General features: G+C 48.5%; 1 long non-coding RNA gene across 2 annotated transcripts in view; it reads right to left on the reverse strand.

Moving 5' to 3' along the window:
* Positions 1-12,959, reverse strand: part of LOC121057183 — an 89,877-nt gene extending 76,918 nt beyond the window's left edge. Inside the window, exon 1 of one of the 2 annotated variants that reach the window (XR_005813690.1) lies at positions 11,834-12,959. This is a non-coding gene — a long non-coding RNA (uncharacterized LOC121057183). The other variant, XR_005813689.1, reaches the window with a different exon arrangement.
* Between the last annotated feature and the right edge of the window lie 830 nt (positions 12,960-13,789).

Below are 13,789 nucleotides of genomic sequence, written 5' to 3' on the forward strand. Positions count from 1 at the left end.
AGCAGCGTTTCCATCCAAGTTTGCTGGTATTAAGCTCAGTCTCTGGGATCTTACACTCCCCCCCCCCTTCTTCCTGGGTTTTGTGCCCTTTCCCCTCGCCTCCCCCTCTCCGATTACCACCGGTTAGCTCTGATAGAGCCTCCCCGCAGGAGGAGAAACAGGATCCGCTTGTTAGGAACACAAAGTTTTTTCATGGGGAACGCTGGACACAGACAAAACCTGCGCTTCTCCCGGGCATGCCCACCCTGCCCGACCAGCCGGGGGGCTGCCAACAAATGCAGGCACCAGCCGGCCCCAGGGACCTGCGGCCACCCACGTCCAAGCGTCGACTCCACTGCAGCACCTTCTGGAGCCGTGCCCACAGGAGAGCCAACACCTCCCAGCCTTGTCAGCGTGGTTCAAGGTGTCCCTGCTGCTCGTCTCCCAGAGCAGGATGCCACAGCTTGCAGGGGACAAGGGCCATCATCATAGCTGGCCGCAGGGTCTGACCAGCAAAGGGAATAACGGGTGTGAACAGGACACAAAGGTGCTTGCATCTGCCACGACCTTCTGCCTGGGAGCATCTGGAGATCCATGGAGAGCCTGGATCCCAAAATTCTGGCACCTTCAGGCCCCAGCACTCTCAAAAACCAGCTAAGCCTTTAATTAATGGGTTTAACTGTCAAACAACAGTTGATTAAATGCCTCCATTCGTGGTCACGCGAGTGTCAGAGACCTAATTTTCAGTAAGTTTTGAGTGACCTCCATGAAAACAAGGGTCTCAAACCACGCCAATCAAAGTCACATTTGGGAATCCATGCCGATAGCTACTGTTATTAAGAAACCGACGGCCTAATCCTGCTGCTACTTCAGCAGCCCAGTGACAACACCACCTGCTTTTAGGCTGATTCTAGAAAAAGTGAAGCTGCAGACAATGCCATTAACGTACACCGCCATCGCTGAAATTACTCAGAAATCAAACTCCCTGCCTGGGCACGCAGGGAGCAATCATTAATAGTGGTTTCAGTCATCTCCATTGCATAAGGCGAACAAGAACCTTGCCTTTTTTTTTTTCCTCTTTCACTTCCCATGAACCAGTGGTGATTTGCTTACAGATATCAGCAAGGGAGAGGAGGAGAACAGGAGGAAGAAGCACATGTTAAGGCACTCTGATAAATCAGACAATACAGCAGGAGAAAGGATGAAAACCTTGAACGAGAATAAAAGCAACAATCTCTAAGAAAGCCGTATGAAAACCCAGCCATCTTATGACATGCTGTAGATCTGTCTCATCCACTTGCGTGCAGACAAGAGCACAAACACATAAATGACAATTATATCCTGGCTGACGCCAGCAGCAATTTCCAACCTCTTGAGATACCACCTCTGGGAATAGTCATGAAATCAGAATTTTATTGGAATGAGGTTTCAGTGATAATCCCAGTTGGACAAATCTAGTTAGTGAATCACAGGCGTATACATGTCAGAGCGGATGGAGAGCCTTCCCCGTGCATCTCCAGCCATCGTTCCTCCTGTCTCGTGCAAGAGGGGCTGTTGGCTCACATCTATCACCTGGTGGTATCTGCCACAAGGACTCAAGCTGTTCCATATGTACCCACATCCAAACTGGCCTGGATTTTGGTGTTAAATCTGCTGCTTTTACTCCTACATGAAAACTGAGTACAAGTGCAGATCTCAGAGTAATGTGTTTTGGCAAGAAATCCCGCTTAATAGGCAGGCTACTGAAACCTGCACTCCCTGAAATTTCTAAATGGCTTTCAGGCATGGCCAATGTCCTGCCTGAAAGGGAAAGACAGCTGCTTCAAGGGAAAACACAAGGAGCAGACCTTATCCTGCAGCCCTGTGTCCCAGACTCGCCGCCACATGCCCGGATCTGAAGCCCCGTACTTCACATGGGACTGGGAGGAACAACGACCCACGCTCGTGTAGGAAAGAGCTGCTGTTCCTAACGCAAATATTGCCCAACCGTGTGAAAGGGCTCGGTGCCTCGGACACATGGATGCAATTCATGAAAGAATCCAAACAAGGCAAGATCAAGGAATCCTGAGCTGTTTTGCAACGTTAAACCAAGAACAAACACAGAGTCACTAAGGAACGTCATGGCATTGGGAGATACGCCAGGACACCCCGATATAGCAGCTTAACCATGTCTAAGGGCAACTGTGAGAGAGAGACAGAGACATTGCTGGGGCGCGGAACCATCCCCTGCACGCTTCTTGTGGCTTTGTGCCCCTCCACGTCTCCCCCTGCCACCTGCCCATGGGTGCACGTACCCAGCCCAGCTGCCTGCAGAGATGCTCTCAGTTCAGCCAGGCTCCCTCGACCCACACTTTTTGCTAATATTCACTTTTTTGTTATTTACCATGAGATATTTTTTTCCATAGAAGCATATCCTGCTGTTAGGATTACTGAAAACGATAAAATTTAAAAAAAATAAAAAACAGAAGGAAAACATAAGACTAAGAGGCAACTAAATATCTCCCAGACAGAAAGGGAAAGAGTAAAACTGCAACAGTGGGTTGCAAAAGCAAAATCCATTGAACTTAGCAATCCTAGCAACACAGCCCTTTGTTTATGAACCATCTGAAGCAAGTTTTACCCTGCAAGCTCCATGGGGATCCTTGATTTCCCTAGCCAAATTAACTAATTTTCCTAAATCACGCTAAAATCTGATCATTTGATCTGTCACTCAAAGCCTGTCCTGTACATAAATAATGATTCTGCACAGTTCTGATTGCACAGACAGGAAGAAGTGACAGCACCCTAAGCGAGCAGGGCTGTGATGGATGATGTGTGTTCTCCAGCAGCACGCCTCGGCATAATGCTTTTTATCCAGGAGGATCACAAGGAGCTCACCTTTTGCAGGAAAAAAAATCTTGAAAATGGCTGAGATGAGAACTATTTTTAGATTTGCCTTAGATACAGAACAGATCGCATTCTTATATGATATAAAAACATCGGCATTTAAATTCTCGAGTAGGTCAAGTGGGAGCGAGAGGCAGCGCAGCTTCACAGTGCCTCTGCCTCAGAGCCCCCTTCGCACCAAGTGGGCAGACTTGGTCCTGCTGCTCTATAAGCAATTAGAGAAGTCATGTTTTTTGTGGCTGGATGCAGTAGAATGACTCTGACATGAAAATTATGGTCCAATTTGTATTTAACGAGATAAAATCCATCAGATCCAGGGCTGCTTTACTTGCCTGTCTTCCGATAGGACTCCAACAGCTTTGCAGTCACCATGGACTGATTCCTTCTGTCCTGATCCCTTTTCTAAGAAAGCTTTTGTCCATCAGGACCAGATGGAGATCTCAAACCTCACTGCAGTGAAGCTAAAATGCCAGAGACAACACAAAGCGATAACCTAAATGGAAATGCTGATTCTAGCTTCGCCTTTAAATATTCACATTTTTCCCTGCTGTCATTTCAGTGTCAAAGGCTGTAAGCCCAGACAGACAGATAATACAGTACACAAATAAAGCTGTAAAAGAACCTGGCACCTCTTTTTTTTTCCCCCCATGTTTTTATAACAGTATTTGATCTGTTTCCCCAGCTACTAAGGTATGACTAACTACAGAAGAGGCTTGACAGAAGCAGCGTATTGCATTTGAAATTCATGCCATGTAGGTAAGCGACTGGGCACTTCAGGCCTGAGACACGTTCCCAGCAAGAGAGTTGGTTCCCAGGGCTCCAGTGTCCGTAGATGGACAGGATTCTTCTCCAGACCTTGTTCTGAACAACCATTTTCAGAGCTGCTCCTGCCAGTAGGGCCACAGCAGGGGTATTTTGAGGGGAAAAGCCAAGGGGGGAAAGCACAGAGAAGTCAGTTTGGAAATATGGATGAAAACCTGACCCTTGGACTCTAGGGAGAGTTACCAGTGACAGCTCTGCCTCGCACAGGGTGGTGCCAGCACAGCTCCCCCTCTCCAGAATTTGAGTGGGAAGCTGCTAAATGCACTTTATAGCTTCATGATTTTTTTTTTATTAGTATTTTACAGGCTTTTAGGTGAAGCTGCTGCTCACCTGTCTGGAAGCCCAGCTCGCAGCCACCCCTCTCACTGCAGGTGCACATTCTGCGGGAGCACATCGCAGCCACGGAGCTGTCGTCAGTGCAGGCACTGCCCCTGCTGTGCACCTGCACCCTCCTGGTACCGCAACGGGGAGAGCTCCCAAGGCACAAAGCCGCTCCCCATAAGACCTGCTCTGTCCGGTTCCTGCAAAAGCACACGAGCTGATTAACAAAGAAATCACTAAAAGAGTCAAATCCCCTGCTGCTTGCACACGCACATGCAGCAGCTCTCCAGCCTGGGTGCGTGTGCACGGCCCTTGGCATGTCTCATGTCCTGGCAGCATCACAGCTGAGCTGGGCAGGCAGAAAGGACAGCTGGAGGCTGCCGACACCTCCCGTGTTGATGCTCAGTGTCAGGGGTGCAAATCCGCATTCAGGTTGAGGCCTCTTTAGGTTGGTAAAGTGATTGAGAAGGGCCGCAGTGAAGAGGCAGTCACAGCGCTGCCTTTGCCAGGAGCAGTGGAAGAATCCACTGATATTCAGCCCCTTCGAGTTTTTCTTGGGGAGGGGGGGATTGTTTGGTTCCCAGTTCCAGATTTCCTCCTGCACTTACATGTTTGTCCATGGAGGGGGGAAAAAAAAGCCCTCTATTGTAAAACTTGTCAAATGAGACCACCCAAGTGGCTGAAGGGAGGGAATGGGGAAGGAGGAAGAAATGCCTTGAAAACCATTTTCTTTTTGATGGTTTAGAAAGGGAATTGAATGTTATTGTCTCACTTTAAATATGTTCTTTATGAGGAGGTCATGTAGCAGGCACATCATTTTCTAATTACAACCATGCAGATAACAAGGAAACAAAATATATGGAGGTTTTCCAAAACAGAGGACGCGCTTGCAAACAATGTCCTGTACAGTTCATCTTCCGAGCCTCAAAACAAAGCGAGGAGCTTTACTCAGAAGGAGCTAGATAGAGTCGTAAGCTGTTAATCGCTTTCTTTTCCCCACTGTTTTATTGTCAGTGGGAAACCCAAACTCACTGGATAATAACTGGAAAATGTTGCCTGGGCTCGAGCTGAGTGTTCCCAGGACGTGCCGGTGCTGTCCATGGAAACAGCCTCGCTTACAGGAACCCAGACCTGCCGTAACGCCGCCAGGGTCCAAGGAGCTTTCCCAGCAAAACTTACTCACTGCAAATTGGGTACGAAGGGAATTGTGCGCTCAAACCCCCTTCAGTTGGCAGGAAATGAGGCTTAAGTGAAAACCAGCGCTCGTCTCTAAGCCTTTCCAGGCGCGGGGCGGACGGCAGTGCTGAGGGGAGGCAGCAGCACCCACGCTGAAGCAGCACAGTAGCATGTAATTGAGGATGGACCACGTTTAGGCTAAGCTACCCTGATTGCAGTCCCCTATCATAATAAATCAGGGACCGAAAGCAAAGACAATGGGCTGGATCCTGAGCTCAGTGGCACCGCGGGAAAGCCCGGATTTAGGAGAACCCAAAGATGCCTCTCAGGTTCCTTTACTCTCAGCCCTCCCTGTAAGTGAGCCCAGCTTCCTTTTGGAGGAGGCAACTGTCCGATTGCTGCGCAGCTTGGGGCACCAGACCTGATCCCAAACTCTGTTCACAGATCTCACACATTTGCCACCAAGACTGTTTGCTAGAAATAACCCGGGGACAGCTCTGTGTCTAAGGTCACTGAGATCCTGCTGCTTTTCTGACCTTTTTGCTTTTTGGGCTAAATCCCAATCCCCATATCGGCTTGGCATCACAAGTTCAGACCCAGATATAGAATTAATTGCTTGCATTTTTGTTAAATGTGATAACTGCAGGAAAAAGGAGAGCAGCAACGCCCACAGTGCCGCACCGCTCTCCTCTCACCACTCCCCATCAGAGCTCGAGACGTTTTGGTTCCTCCTGATGCTTTACAGCAAAAGAGCAACCTCCCCCAGATCACATCCGTGGGCACTGCGGATGGAGCCACTTCTCCTCCCAGTCCAGATAAATTGCATCAGCAATCACAGACCAACAGATTGATACTGTAACTTCTGTCACTAGCCTGAGACAATGTGAAGCCCAGCATCTTCTTCATTCTGCACGCTTCTTTTGCCAGGCAATTCTAATGAGGTCAAAATTTTCCTTCCTTTGCTCTAATCTTCTCAAAGAACAAAAAGAAGTATGAAAAGAAAACACAATATTTATTGTAAATCAGTGACTTCTGCATTAAAATGATCAAAGTGTGTTTGCTGCACACTTGAAGTTCAGATGCAAAGGGATTTCCAACTTAAATAAATAAAAGATTGTTTTTCTGTAATGCAAATTCGGAAGGAGCAATCCACACAAAGTAGTCAGACACGCTCTGCAGAAGGATTGTCCCCCTCCTACACCCCACATATTTTGCATGGTGGATGCTCTTAATCTGTTCAAAAGAAACATCTCTCCATCAGGGCCTGCCGCCGCGTGCCAAGGGGAAAACATTGGACTCTACTTGATGTGTGATTACAAGATGCAGCCTAATAATATAATTTCTCAGTTCAGATATTGATCCTTGGGAGTGATGCAGTGCTGGGAATAGAGCGAAGCAGGGGGTGGAGAAATATCTGCTGCCTGTTTTCTCATCTAACAACTCCCCAAAGAGACAGAGCCTCATCCATCCCGCACGGCCAGGCATGACAGGAGATCAGAGCTCGCCGGGGACATGCACTGTGCCTTTCAGGTAACTTATACTATTATTAACGATCATAAAAGGAACTATCACGGTATTTTGCATCTCTTTCATCTGGCAAGCCTGCGAGCACATTTATTAATTGAGGAAGCCTCACTTTTCTGCAAGGTAGATTTTAACACTTCCTTGCTAGAGCAGGAAACCAAGGCATGGAGAACACGCTGTGACCCCCAGTGCCACTGCTGTCACCACATTGTCCTCGTGGCTTCCTCCTGTCACCGCCCCACGCTCCCAAGTCGAGCTGTTCCCTTTGGTCTGTGCCCCCAAAGACCACGCACGAGAACAGCCTCACAGCCAACCTGCTCAGATGCCAGGCTGAGCTGGTGCAAGCTAAACGCTCTTGCTGGAATTCAGAAAACAATGCATATTCCTCAAAAATCAGGTCTCACGTCTCACCTGGCATCGCCTTCCTTCTGCTGCTAAACTCTGTGCATGCTGCCCTGGGCAGAGCCACTCCCACACCAAGGCGCAGCACATCAGCACTGCTCAGGCTGCTGCTAAAGCCAGGAAACCACTCGCAGGTGGCACTTGGGAAATTGTGACGTTTTCTCCTTCCCTGTGTTTTCAGAAGCTGCTCTGGTTAACCCCACGACCACCGCCGCTACCACCATCTCACATGTCAGGAGCACTCATTCGTCTCAGGGAGACATACGGAGCCTGAAGTCGTCAGAAATATCCTGAATTGACAAAAAAAAACCACTGGAGGTTAGGGACATGCTCATGTCGGTATGTCCAAAGGGCAGGAAGAGGATTAGCGCATCAAAGGGACTAATTAGGGCACTGGCTTGTTTCTGAAACAAGACCGGCTCTAACTCAAGGGGCGCAAGATGGAAGTTGAACCCGAAATATTTGTGGCAGACTCTTGGATCCTGTGAAAAACAGTACACATGTTTAACTGTACGTAAGTGAACGCTCCCATTAAGTGTGAGGGAAAACATGTGCTTAAGTGTTTGCAGAATGCAGGGCTAAATGTAAAACCGCTGGGTAACAGGGGGAGCAGCATTTGAGGAAAGTAAGGTCACCTGCCCTCCGCAGATTAAGCGAACCATTTCCCAAGGCCCACTGAGAAATGGCAAAGTTCACCCACAACACAGTCCAGGCTCACTCGCAGACACGTACACTTTTTGGAAACTACACCAGGATAACAGCTTTTCAGAAAGCCAGGACAAGCTCCAGGCCCTGGCTAAGGATCGTGCTGCAGAGCTCGGATCCAGGCGAAAACTTCTCCAAATTCCAGGGCCCTGCAGCCCTCCAGGGTCCGTGTCCACCTCCACGGCACTCTGGTGCAGAGGCTGCTCAGCCCGAGCAGGATGGTCCCCACAGACCCCCGTACATGACCACCACCAAGAGCTGGGCTCAGACACAGTATTTTTAAGCCAGCTGCAGCATCCTCCGCCAAGTCCCAGCTGCCAGGAGCGGTGACAGGCCGGGCCCAGCAGGATGCTGTTTGTTTAGCTGGGAGCCTGAAAGATGTCTTACTTACACATCTGAGTGAATGACTATATTAACATCTGAGTTTTGGTTCCAAACAGGATAAAAATAGAGGCTCATATACAAATTAAACATTGCTCTATGTATATCTGAACCCTATAATTAGCAGGTAATATTCGCTCTTTAATTAAAAAAATTGTTACGCTAAATAGAAGGATTTTTTGCTTAATTACAGGCTAATCCTATTTCCCCAGCATATGTGATATTTTCTTATCTCCCACAGTGGAAGAGGCGCATTTGAATAGGAAGTACTTTTGTGTGTTATCCTATGACATACAGGCTCAGGGAGGGACCTTGGTTTTCTGCAGAGCTGCTTGCAGGAGGACAGCAGGGTGAGCTCTGAAAAACCCACAAGGCAAAGGAGTCAGCTGGGTTTGGCCAGTCCTCACTCTGCTGCGTCCTGGGTCAAGCCTCAGGGGTCTGCACTGTGCCACCTCCAAGCCTCCCACATGCCAGGAGCCATCAGCAAGCCCAGCGACAGTGGCTCAAAAATCAAATGCTTCAACCATTATCAGAACATCTGATGCATGGCCCCTCATGCTGCAAAAACCTAAGGCCCTATCACCAAGGAAGGGACAAAAGCTTTCAGGAGAAGAAACACAGAGGAACGTGCAACGAGCAAATGCCCCTGAAGGGAGATGGGTACCTGAGGCTGGAACCAGCTCCAGCAATGGGGCAGCCCTGGTGGCAGCATCCTCTTCAGCACAGGTTGGGTGCTCGAGGCTGGCCCCAGCCCAGCGCCAGCCTGCTGGGCTTTTCAGACATGTTCACGAGGGTTTGCATCTTGCAGCAGAGCACTGGTTAAGCAAGACATCCTGCTTGTGTTATTTCCAAACCCTCGGACCTTCAGAGAAATGAGTTATAGCCAAGTAACCGGACCTGACAAAGTCAAAGGGTAATCCTGCCAGTTTGTAGATGGAGAAACTGGGGCCAGAGAAGCATGGCAGCAAACCTTGCATTGGGTCAGCAAACAACACCCAGGCACCGCTGCCAGCGCCTGCCTCTAACCACTGGGCTCGGTGGCTTTTGTGTTTCTCCTTTCCATTATGCATACCCTTCCTTTTTCCCTTAATGATTTAGTGATGTTTGTTCCCTCACACTGTGCGCAGACCTTGCAGATCAAAATAGCCAGTCATCTAAAAAAAATTTTTCATCCTTTGTTCTTCAAAGAAACCAAATAATCTCAATCCTTTGAGAAAACTCAAAGGGTGAAGGCAAAGCATCAGGACTGATGAGAACAATAGTGGTGTATCCCCCGATGAACAAGTAGATCTCTAGTGCTGTGTGGTTATTAAAAAAAATAATAATTCCTTGTAGTGAAAATTCTTGGGTCAATTACTTGTTGCCACACGGAGATTTCCTAGGAGTTTTATTATTATTATCACTATTCAATGATTATATGCAGCAACACAAAGGTGAGTTTTTTGTGAAGAGATGCAATATTTGGTAAATCTTAAACAGCACACAGCAGAGGAGGTGGGGGGAGATCAAAGCCCCTGCTATTCCTGCAACATTTTGGAGCCAATGACAGCCATTTACTGCTTCTTTCAGAGACCCAAAGTGTTTTTCCTCAGTAATGAAGGTTAAATAGCGAGATGGTAGTGTGTGGACATGCAACCATGGCATTTCTGCAATGAGTACATCTGCAGGCACCACAGTCTCACTGCCATGCCCCCCCACCTCTCAAGATGGTTGAGGAAAACCTTTGGGTTCCCATCACTTGCCTCTGCCTTCGTTTCTGCCCATCACACTCCAGGCTGTGCCCACTCGGAGCCTGCTCCAGTGGGCAGGAGCAAACACAAAGTGGAGCTGGACAACACTTCTGTGAAGTGCCTTTCTGATCCAAACAAAGACTGCCTGTAATTTCCTTTTCAGTACCCCTGTAATTCCCTTTTCAGTACCACAGCTTAGTGCACAGGGAGCACCTCCTCTGTAGCAACTTCCTCCAGCATGCAGAGGACAAATACTGGTCTGCCTTTTATTTCATTTTTTCTGACTAAAGGCAAAAAGAAGTATCAGAAAAGTAGGAGGCCAATGTATTTCACCACATGCTATGAACGGTGGTCTTCCTCTGACAAAGTAATGAGAACACTAACATTAATTGTCCTTTTTAAATATACATATTTTAATGCATACATACAAACATACCATTTCTTTCTCCTGAGAGGAATTACAAGCATGTTTCCCAACCAGGTACACCAGAAATGCTCCATTTCACACTGGAAGTCTGCACTGAGAGCCAAGCTTTGATTCAGAGCACTTACTGCCTTCAACAAGCCCACCATAGGCACCGTCTTCTCCTTGCCTCAGTCTGCTGAGCACACAGCCCCCGCCTGCACAAGCTGTTTGCCCAGCACACCACTGCATGCCAGCCCAGCTCGTGGTCCCACAAGCACAGGCGATTTATTTGCCCCATCCTATTTTATGGATGACAGAAATTAGGATTTTGCTCTGTTCACACTACCACAACGCAGGACTAGTGCTTTGCCCAGTAACTCAGTCCCAATCCCCTGCTCCGAACAAGGTTTGCACATCTGAATCATGTCCCAGGGGGCCCCCGTGGGTGCCACATAAGCAAAGCCACCTGCAACCACACATCTCGTGGTTGCAGAAGCAGGGCCTGAAGAAGGAATGGTTTCCATTTCACCGGTTGCCTGAAGAGAATTAATCTACTAAGTGTTCTGAACAGACACATTTGGATGTGAGCGGTGATATGAGATGCTGTCTGGGTATCAAATAGGTAGCTGAAATACGTCTATCAAACCCGTATTCTTTGATCACCAGAAGTCACTCAGCATTTACACATCACAGGAGGATGCTCAACTCCAGAAGGCACAGAGTCAGCCAAAAAGGAAAAAGGATCAGCTGAGTATTTGTGTCTTAAAGATGTGCAGCCACTAAAAAAAATATAAAACAAAAATCATATATTCCACCTCCCAAGGGCAGCAGCGCCTCCTGCTCAGAGAATTTATGCATGCTTTACATGATAATTAGCTTTACCGTTCACTAAAGAGTTAAGAGATGTTTTCACTGCTCATGTCACCAAGTAATCTCACTTCCAATTCCTCTTACAAAGTCATCCCACAGGATCTCCTGTATTATTTACAGCCTCTCAAATGCCACTCTATAGCTGAAAGGCAGGACAGGTCTGTGGAAATACAGTTAATGCCTAAGGGCCTTATCCTTGCCATGCCTGGACCCACGCATCTGCGACATGGCCGCCTGCTGCACCCAGGGCTGGTGCCGGCCCAGCACACGACCTGGCTGAGGAGGAAGGCTTCCTTAACACCTCCCCAGTGCCCAGAAAGCCAGAGAAGAATGTAGAAAACAGACTTACTTTGCTTCCACAAACAAAAATGAGCATTGTGTGAGGCATTTTTAGACTCTATGGTTAAAAATCCTCTCAGACTGACTTATTTTAAGGTTAAAATAGACAGGTCATGATACAGAGGAGGGAGGAGCCCTACCTGTTCTCACACAGGTACCAGGACACCACATGTGCCCCACACACCACAGGGACCAGGTCAGACCAGCTCCTGGACACAGAACGCCCCCATCTCCGCCCAGGCCTTTGCAGCAAGGCCTCACTCACTCCCACCACACGTCATGCTCAGCTCACCCACAGGGCCGCAGGCCTGCCAGCACCTCCACGCCAGGCTCCCCCGTCCCATTGTCCTTCAGGGCTGTAGCAGAATCCCTAACACGAGCAGGACTTGCTGCCAGTATCACCCCCAACAAAGCCAAAAGGAGCAAACTGTGCTCCTCGGGTGCAGATATCCCTGAGGAGGGCCGGGGCAGGGCTGGCAGCCTATCAAGGCCAAACGAGGGGCACCTGTGGCCTGTGCTGCCACCTGAGCTGTGCTCCCCTCCCAACTCCCCTCTATGAAGGCAAGGACATCCCCACATAGCACAAATCAGCCTCAGGCCTCTCTCTGTTAAACTTACGGCCCTGTGAAACCTTTGGTACATGGCCACACGCTCACCTGGCTCGCTGCAAGTTCAGCATTTAGCCAGGCTTCACCCAAAGTTTTTGCTCGAGTCTGCAAACTCCCCGAGCAAACCTGGTCCCAATTTGGAGCTGGTTTGAACTCAGTTTGAGCTGATTTATAGTTTGGAATTAAACAACAACAACAACAACAACAACTGTGCTTCAAAATGGCAACTCTGACCATAATTTATGTGAGGCCAGATGGAACTTGGTGTTTTCCGTTAAGTTTCAGCTGGATTTTGCAATTTTAGTGTTTTGTTCAAATAGAGAGTTAGAGCAAAACATGGAGGAAGGAATGGAAAGCAGCAATTAATTCACATAAAGCTTAACAGGAGGGTAGGTATATAAATGGCTTGCAACACTGAGCGGTGCCCTTGTGTGCATGATTAGCTGCAAATGAAAGACAACAGTGGAAGTGTTGCTTTGAGCTTCTCACTGTGCTGCTTGGCCAGGATTTCTTTCCACTCGCCAGACAACTTTACAGCCCCTCAGATCAACTGTGCCATACACTATGCTGCAGTCCAAGCCATTGCGGTCTTGTCTCACAGCTACTTTCCTTGAGATCCCAATATTTTAGCACCTAGGATTAGGTCACAGTACAGGATGAACCTTTGGCATTTCTTCCTAGCGAGGAACTCACAAATTGATGATGATGTTTGAATGTGCTCAGACCAAACCAATACTTGAAAATTTGCTCCTCCCTGAGATACCAAGTCTCAGGCTGGGTATGTTATTTTTTACAGAGGAATATCTGGAACCTTTTAAAGGATTAAAAATAAGTTGCAGTGGATCATTTGTTTGTGAGACAGAAGAGGCTTCAAAGATCCTCAAGCGGATCAAACAGGAGCATTCAGAGGCTTCACAAACTGATGGAGGCCACCAGGCAGGAAGCGTCTCGAATGGCTTGCTCTTTTGTGCCCACATCAAAGTGCCCCTGCGTGACTGGCAGCCTCCTTTCTGGCCGGTGGTCCGCTGGGGACTGGGTGGCAGCAGAAGGAAGAGGATTTGCTTCCTAGTTCACCCCTGTGCAGTGTATGTGCAGGTCAGAGGAGATACTTGCACAGCAGTATGGCTTAGAGCAGGATCTTCCCCTCATATTGTTTGCCCTGCTTGCTCTCTTGTCCTCTCCTCATCCCTGCTTTACCTTTTGGTTGGGCAAGAGGGAGCCATATGAATGTAAAAATCTGCAGTGTGACCTACGGCCCCCATTGTCCTCACCTTATAGCTGGGGCTGCTGTGCCAAGAAGTTTATTTATGGGATTTATGGCCAACTGAAGGCAATGGGAAGAACACCGCTGGCAGAACTGGCTTGTGGGTGAGGCCTTGGGCTGACGGATTCAGGAAAACCTAAGTGAAGGGTTGGAGAACACAGCTACTTGTCAAAGTGGGGGGCCTGAATACACTTGTGCTCCCCTTTTCTTTCTTCCTACCTTTACTCTGAAGCTGCTGGAGGAGGATGGAGCCTTCTGCTACCTCAGTCCTCCAAACCTGGGCCCGGAGGAGCAATGGCAAAAGTGTGCAGTAACTAACTGCAGCCTCAGCACCCCGGCAGGATGCGGCTCAGGACCAGGGCCCTAGGCAGGCTCA

The sequence above is a fragment of the Cygnus olor genome, chromosome 18 (assembly GCF_009769625.2).
Source record: "Cygnus olor isolate bCygOlo1 chromosome 18, bCygOlo1.pri.v2, whole genome shotgun sequence".
NCBI classification, from domain to species: domain Eukaryota; kingdom Metazoa; phylum Chordata; class Aves; order Anseriformes; family Anatidae; genus Cygnus; species Cygnus olor.